The sequence below is a fragment of the Limulus polyphemus genome, unplaced genomic scaffold (genome assembly GCF_000517525.1).
Source record: "Limulus polyphemus unplaced genomic scaffold, Limulus_polyphemus-2.1.2 Scaffold1227, whole genome shotgun sequence".
Classification (NCBI taxonomy): domain Eukaryota; kingdom Metazoa; phylum Arthropoda; class Merostomata; order Xiphosura; family Limulidae; genus Limulus; species Limulus polyphemus.
Window position 1 is genome coordinate 265,704 of NW_013666837.1, and position 6,907 is coordinate 272,610.

Consider the following 6,907-nt stretch of genomic DNA (forward strand, 5'->3'; position numbering starts at 1 on the left):
AACCAGTACAACTATCGGTAACTGGTCATATAGATCAAGTAGATGGTAACTCTGTCTATGAAAAAAATAACCTTAAACATTATCTGTTAAACAGTCTAAACATTTATCTTTTAAATAACCAGTACAACTATCGGTAACTGGTCATATAGATCAAGTAGATGGTAACTCTGTCTATGAAAAAAATAACCTGACTATTTTAATAAACATGCTGTATCAGTGTCATCTATCGTTCAAACTTGTAATATAAAATTACAATGAATAATCAACACATAATCATATTGCGAAACAAACAGCCCAGCATCTTCTAAAATAAAGATAATAATAATACTTGACGAGACGTACGAATGATATTTTTAGCCAAGCTAACCTTAGCAGCAAAGAATAAGCAGCCTGGTTTAGATATAAGTAAACAAAGTATAGAATAGTTCGTTTGACCTAAATCCTTTGTTTTACCTGTAGTAGTGACACCGATTTGTCTTATCATTCTACCTAAACACATGTGTTGGATGAATAAAGAAAAGAATAAACATAACATCTCTTTATGACTTGTATACTAAGCAAATTATTCACATACATTTTAAATCTCAGAAATTTCCAAATAACTTTACACAAAATCTGAACTTTGCTAAACAATATCTGCTTTAAAATCTTATAACTTTGTTCTCCTGAAAAAGAATAGTCAACTATTCGAAAGCGCTCGAGTTTTTAAGTTTATAACTTTACTAGATATATCTGTCTACCTATAACGTGTATATTCCGTCGTGTACTTTTAGTTTTCGTTTTTGGCTTGTGATCAATCGATCTTCGTTCTTTTGATCGTTAATTTTATCAAGTTCTCTCTTTGATGACATATACATATGTTTTTTCTTAGATTTGTATCACGCACGAATACTTATAGAGACATGAATAAAACTGAATTATTGATTATATTATACAAGTAATATACTATACTTATAGAAACATGAATAAAACTGAATGATTGATTATATTATACAAGTAATATACTATACTTATAGAAACATGAATAAAACTGAATTATTGATAATATTACACAAGTAAAATACTATACTTATAGAAACATGAATAAAACTGAATTATTGATTATATTACACAAGTAAAATACTATACTTATAGAAACATGAATAGAACTGAATTATTGATTACATTACACAAGTAAAATACTATACTTATAGAAACATGAATAAAACTGAATTATTGATTATATTACACAAGTAATATACTATACTTATAGAAACATGAATAAAACTGAATTATTGATTACATTACACAAGTAAAATACTATCTCTTGCTTCTTTAACAAGGTTTGACTTTTTTTTTGTTAATAATTCGGTGGCTTTGTCCTTATATCAAAAATGATTTTATTAGTTCAGTAGTTGATCGACTAGTAATGTTTCTCTCTGCTCACATTTTAGATGCTTTAATTAGATGGTTTAATATTTTCTGGGCAATCCTAATTAAGATATAGAAAATTAAAACACGATGAAAAAGACCGTTGGTAATTAATCATATACTATGGAGTAGACATTGAGATTTCTAGTGCACTTTCTTCTTTCAAAGGTCGAAAACATAGATTTTTTTAAAGAATAAATATTGTATTAGTCAAAACACGTTTCTTCTACATACTTATTTAACCATGAAACGGGAAAAACTCGTTGAGAAGAACAACATGTTAGTAATGTACTGCTAATAGATAAGAGAAAGAAAATAAAATATGCTGATCGAAGTTTATCTTGTTTTATAAAAGTAGGAAGCTTCATCAAACTTGTATCTACATTACAGTCTGTATAAGACTAGACATTTATCTTTATCTAAGGTGGTTTATAATAGTTTAATATTACAATGTATCTACAATGTTTAAATATATTGAATAATTGTATATCTGCTACACTGTATAACATGTGTATAATAAAATAATGGAGAGACGTTTGAATAAAATATATTTTGACTATTTTATGATTCTCATATAACAGGTTGTCAAGACAGTGTTTTATGGGCTTTCTTGTACAGCTTTAGGTAGTACATAAGCTTCTAAATAGATAAATTTAGAGGTTAGTTTTATGGGCTTCCTTGTACAGATTTGGGTAGTATATAAACTTTTAATTAGATAAATTTGGAGATTAGTTTTATTGGCTTCCTTGTACAGATTTGGGTAGTACATAAGCTTTTAATTAGATAAATTTGGAGGTTAGTTTTATGGGCTTCCTAGTAGAGATTTGGGTAGTACATAAGCTTCTAATTAGGTAAATTTGGAGGTTAGTTTTATGGGCTTCCTTTTACAGATTTAGGTAGTACATTAGGTTCTAATTAGATAAATTTGGAGGCTAGTTTTATGGGCTTCCTTGTACAGATTTGGGTAGTACATAAGCTTCTAATTAGATAACTTTGAAGGTTAGTTTCAGAAGTTACCCTAACTCACATAAATGGTGGATGAAAAATTGCTGCTAACCGAAAAGTTAAAACATTTCCAGAAAAGCGTAGATAAGTTAACATTTCGAACCAGTACATCCTTTGCTACCATATTTGGCATGTGATCAATCAAACACGGAACGTGTTCCCCGCAATCATACATCACAGTCTCATATATAGCACCTGCACACACTAATAACTCATTACTTTACCAATCAAACTGTCAAATTTTGTGGATAAAAAAAACTATCAACCATGTAAACTCCAAATCTAAGACTTTTCCTTATCTGAACATGAAAAGACTAGTATTTCTTTAATTAAAAAGGCTTAAATGTGTATGATATGCACAGAGCTAATTATTATATGAATTGAAAGTTTGTTTCTTTTTGCTAAAAGTTTAAAGATAAAGCACTGTTCATCTTACTTTTTGTCTATACAATATGGCTCCAAATATTACGGTGAACAAATACATTTCTTAGGCAAATTAATGGCAAGGGTAATTAAGATTAATCTAAAAAGCAATTAGCTTCTCCAAGACGTGTACCACTTGACAGGCAGGTACGAAGTATCTAGACACAAAACACGGGGATCCTACCACTTCCATAGTTTATGCACGTTTCGCTCCAACATATTATTTTCTTATGGCACCAGATAATTTATTAAGGAACTGCTCTTTTAAAAAATTACTTCCTCAGAAAAGAAGGCGTTTTAGATTATCAGTATTATAACTGAAACAGCTAAGCTTGGTTTAAACTGATAAAAATTTTATTATGTCTTGAGTATAACGAGGTTGTATTGGGGCGTAATCCTTTCCATGTTAATAGGAGGGTGAATAAGTTAATTATCAATAACTTCTAAACCTTAACAAAGATTAAATAAAATACTCAAAAATTAAATAAACAATAACGTATTATACTGATCTATCAGATGTGTGTAAATTAGTTATCACAAAAAAATCTGGTAGATTAATAATAAAAAGTTAATGATATTAATAATGCTACATACTATATAAACCACAAGTAGAGCGTCCTTATTATTATTGATTAGTTGTAGCTTTTACGACAGGTTTTGTCCATGAATTGTATAATCCGTGAGGAGAATATTATTACATTCCCATAAATATCCTTTTGTCATTACATAAAAATAGATTTGAGTAACAAACAGTTTGAACAGTTGATCTACTTCAAAAATATGTTATGTTAGGCTATGTATGTATATGTATATTATAATTTTACTATTTATTATTAATAATAATATCTGAGTGAAAGTAAAGAATTGTGTGCAATAATATGTCAATCACAACATATCTGCTTTATTCAGTGCCAACGAGGCCTTTCGCCTAATACAGAGCATATCAATCTGGCTGGGATACGACAGGTCTAGTAGTGGTTGAGACGATATTTATATTAGCAAAATGGTTGAAAACAATTGTTGTGATGTGAACTGGATTACGTTGGTGAAGTGTGATGTTTAGTTATATCACAACACATCAGAATTATGGTAAGAACTTGTATGTGACCAATGAGCTATTGATGACTGTTGCGTTTTCATTGTATATTACTACATACCAGCAATATGTTTTGTTTATATATTTTTAGATAATAAATTATTAATTATTACTTTCTTGAACTGAAAAACTAAATACCCCATCTGTTGTTATGCTAGATTTTCAATGTAAACTGTTACTTTAGTCATACCCTACTTGGCCACTATTTTATATATGATTAAGGAGAAAATTATCAAACAGATATATCCACAAATTCAGATAAAATGGGTTTTTAAAACAAAATATAGGTTAAAAGGGTTTTTGAACTTTAAAGCCAAACAAACATCCATTGAATACCTCGCGAGTGACATGCGAGTTCACGTGCCCGAGGCGCAACTAGATATATATTAGATTAACCAATAGAAGGCTCTGTAGTCAAATAAAAGAACACTGTAATGATAAACCTTAAAACATCAGTAGTATTACCAACCACCGTCTAAACCCTACAACACCAGTGCTATTATCAACCGCCGTCTAAACCCTACAACACCAGTGCTATTATCAACCGCCGTCTAAACCCTACAACACCAGTGGTATTACAAAATACTGTCTAAACTCTACAACGCCAGTGGTATTACCAACCACTGCCTAAACCCTAAGACACCAGTAGTATTACCAACCACTGTCTAAATTCTACAAAACCAATAGTATTGCCAACCACTGTCTAAACCCTACAACACCAATGGTATTACCAACCACTGTCTAAACCCTACAACACCAATAGTATTACCAACCACTGTCTAAACCTTACAACACCAATGGTATAACCAACCACTGTCTAAACCCTACAACACCAGTAGTATTGCCAACCACTTTCTAAACCCTACAACACCAGTGGAATTACCAACCACCGTCTAAACCCTACAACACCAATAGTATTATCAACCACTGTCTAAATCCTACGACACCAATAGTATTACCAACCACTATCTAAACCCTACAACACCAGTAATATTACCAATCAGTCTAAGCGAATGTGATGCTATGTCTGCCTCTACTTTAATCCGTACCGTTCTCCATTCCCAGGCAGAATTCCACCTTAGAATGCTAGAATATCTTGCCTTTAAGCTAAGGAGATCATATCTTAACCAGAAGAAAGGCATACTGTCACTAAATATTCAGTTGTGAAAATGTAAAAAAATAGAATGTGAATATCGATCGTTGCTCGTTATATATTTAGTAGGTTGGCTTCAGCTCAACTGTTCGTGTCAATAATATATGCTAGGATTAGATTTATATAAGAAATATGTATTGTGCCAAAAAACCTCTGATGAGAACGTTGTTAAAAGCATTAATATATTAATGTTTTTAACAACGTTGCCATGTGTTTTTGTTTGTGGTGTTATTCGAACACGGAGTTTTAATTTACAGCTTTGTTTTAATATGTATTGTGGTTGGATTTATCTAAATAATTTATACATCGGTAGGTTTAATCTCAGTAGTTTGTACTGGAATTGGAGTTAGCTCAGCATTTTACACCATGATCATCTATAAGTCTGATAATGTCGTATGAGGATTGGCTTTATCTCAACAATTTGTACTGTTAAGCACAAAGCTACACAATGAGCTACCTATGCTGTGCACACCAAGGGAAGATGGATTTTGTCTCAAGATATTACACTATGGTTGAATTTAACTCCACAATTTGTATTAGGATTATCCTCATCTTAACAAAAATAGTAAAGTTGTCTGTAACTCAACAAATTAAATTAGGGTAAGCTGCACCTTATCAACTTATACCAACGTTGTCTTTAATTTAACAATGTACGCTTAGTTTGGTTTTTCGTACTGATAGTGCTGCCATCTATATTTTATTGTTTGATTGTTGAATTTCACTCAGAACTACTCGAGGGCTACCTGCATTAGCCGTCCATAATTTAGAAGTGACAAATTAGAGGGAAAACAGCTAGTCAACACCGCCCTCCGCCAACGTTTGGGCTACTCTAGACAAATAGTACGATTGACCATCACTTTATAACACACTCAGATGTGAAAAGGCGAGCATGTTCAGTGATGAGATTCGAACCCTCGACCCGCAGGTTGCGAGTAGAGCGATGTAACCACCAGGTCATCCCAGGCCTCATCTATTTTTATCCTGATTTCCACATTAGTTGGATACAGTTCAAAAATTAAGATGGTGTAAATCCTGGTCAATAGTGCGCAGCAACGTTTGTCTAAATCTTTCTAAGGTGCACTTCCATTGTGGTAAAGTCTCCCGATGGTAGACTGTATACTACACATTTACTAATTATTACTAATAAAACAACTGCTTATAAATATCACAAGTACATTTTTGCATGTATAGCTTCCTCATCTGATTTACATGATGCAATCTTTTGTTTTAATAAATATCAGATTGGGTGATATATCCAAAAAAACTAGGTTTGACTTTAACTGAACAATTTCTAGTAAGATTAACGATCCATACCTTAACAGTTTATTGCAGAATTGACTTTACCTTAACAACTTATTCTAGGATTGAAGTTAAGTGAAGATTATATATATATATTTGTCTTTATCTCAATAATCTGTATTCCATTATCCACCCACCCACCCTCATGTGTGTATTTTCCATATAGATTTTGGTAGTTCATGTATCTATTAGTGTACACCAATGGCATTCTTAAGCACTTTAAGTATGATCTTACAGGCCAGATGATCTCCGAAGTATTCATACTCAAGTTGTTAATCAACCAACCTAGACGTGGCCAGGTGTATAAATATATTAAGAATTATAACAAGTACTGTAAAAGAAACTAACTTTAAAAAATGAATGGAATATAAAGTTACTTATAAGACACACAAAACTAGTTGTTTCCTTCATGTATTGTATGTGGTTCTCTGTCTCTAGAAAAGCGTGATGCCATCATACTGTGTAGTTTTTAAATAATTAATACCTAGAATTATTCATACCTTATCTTAATCAGACCGAAG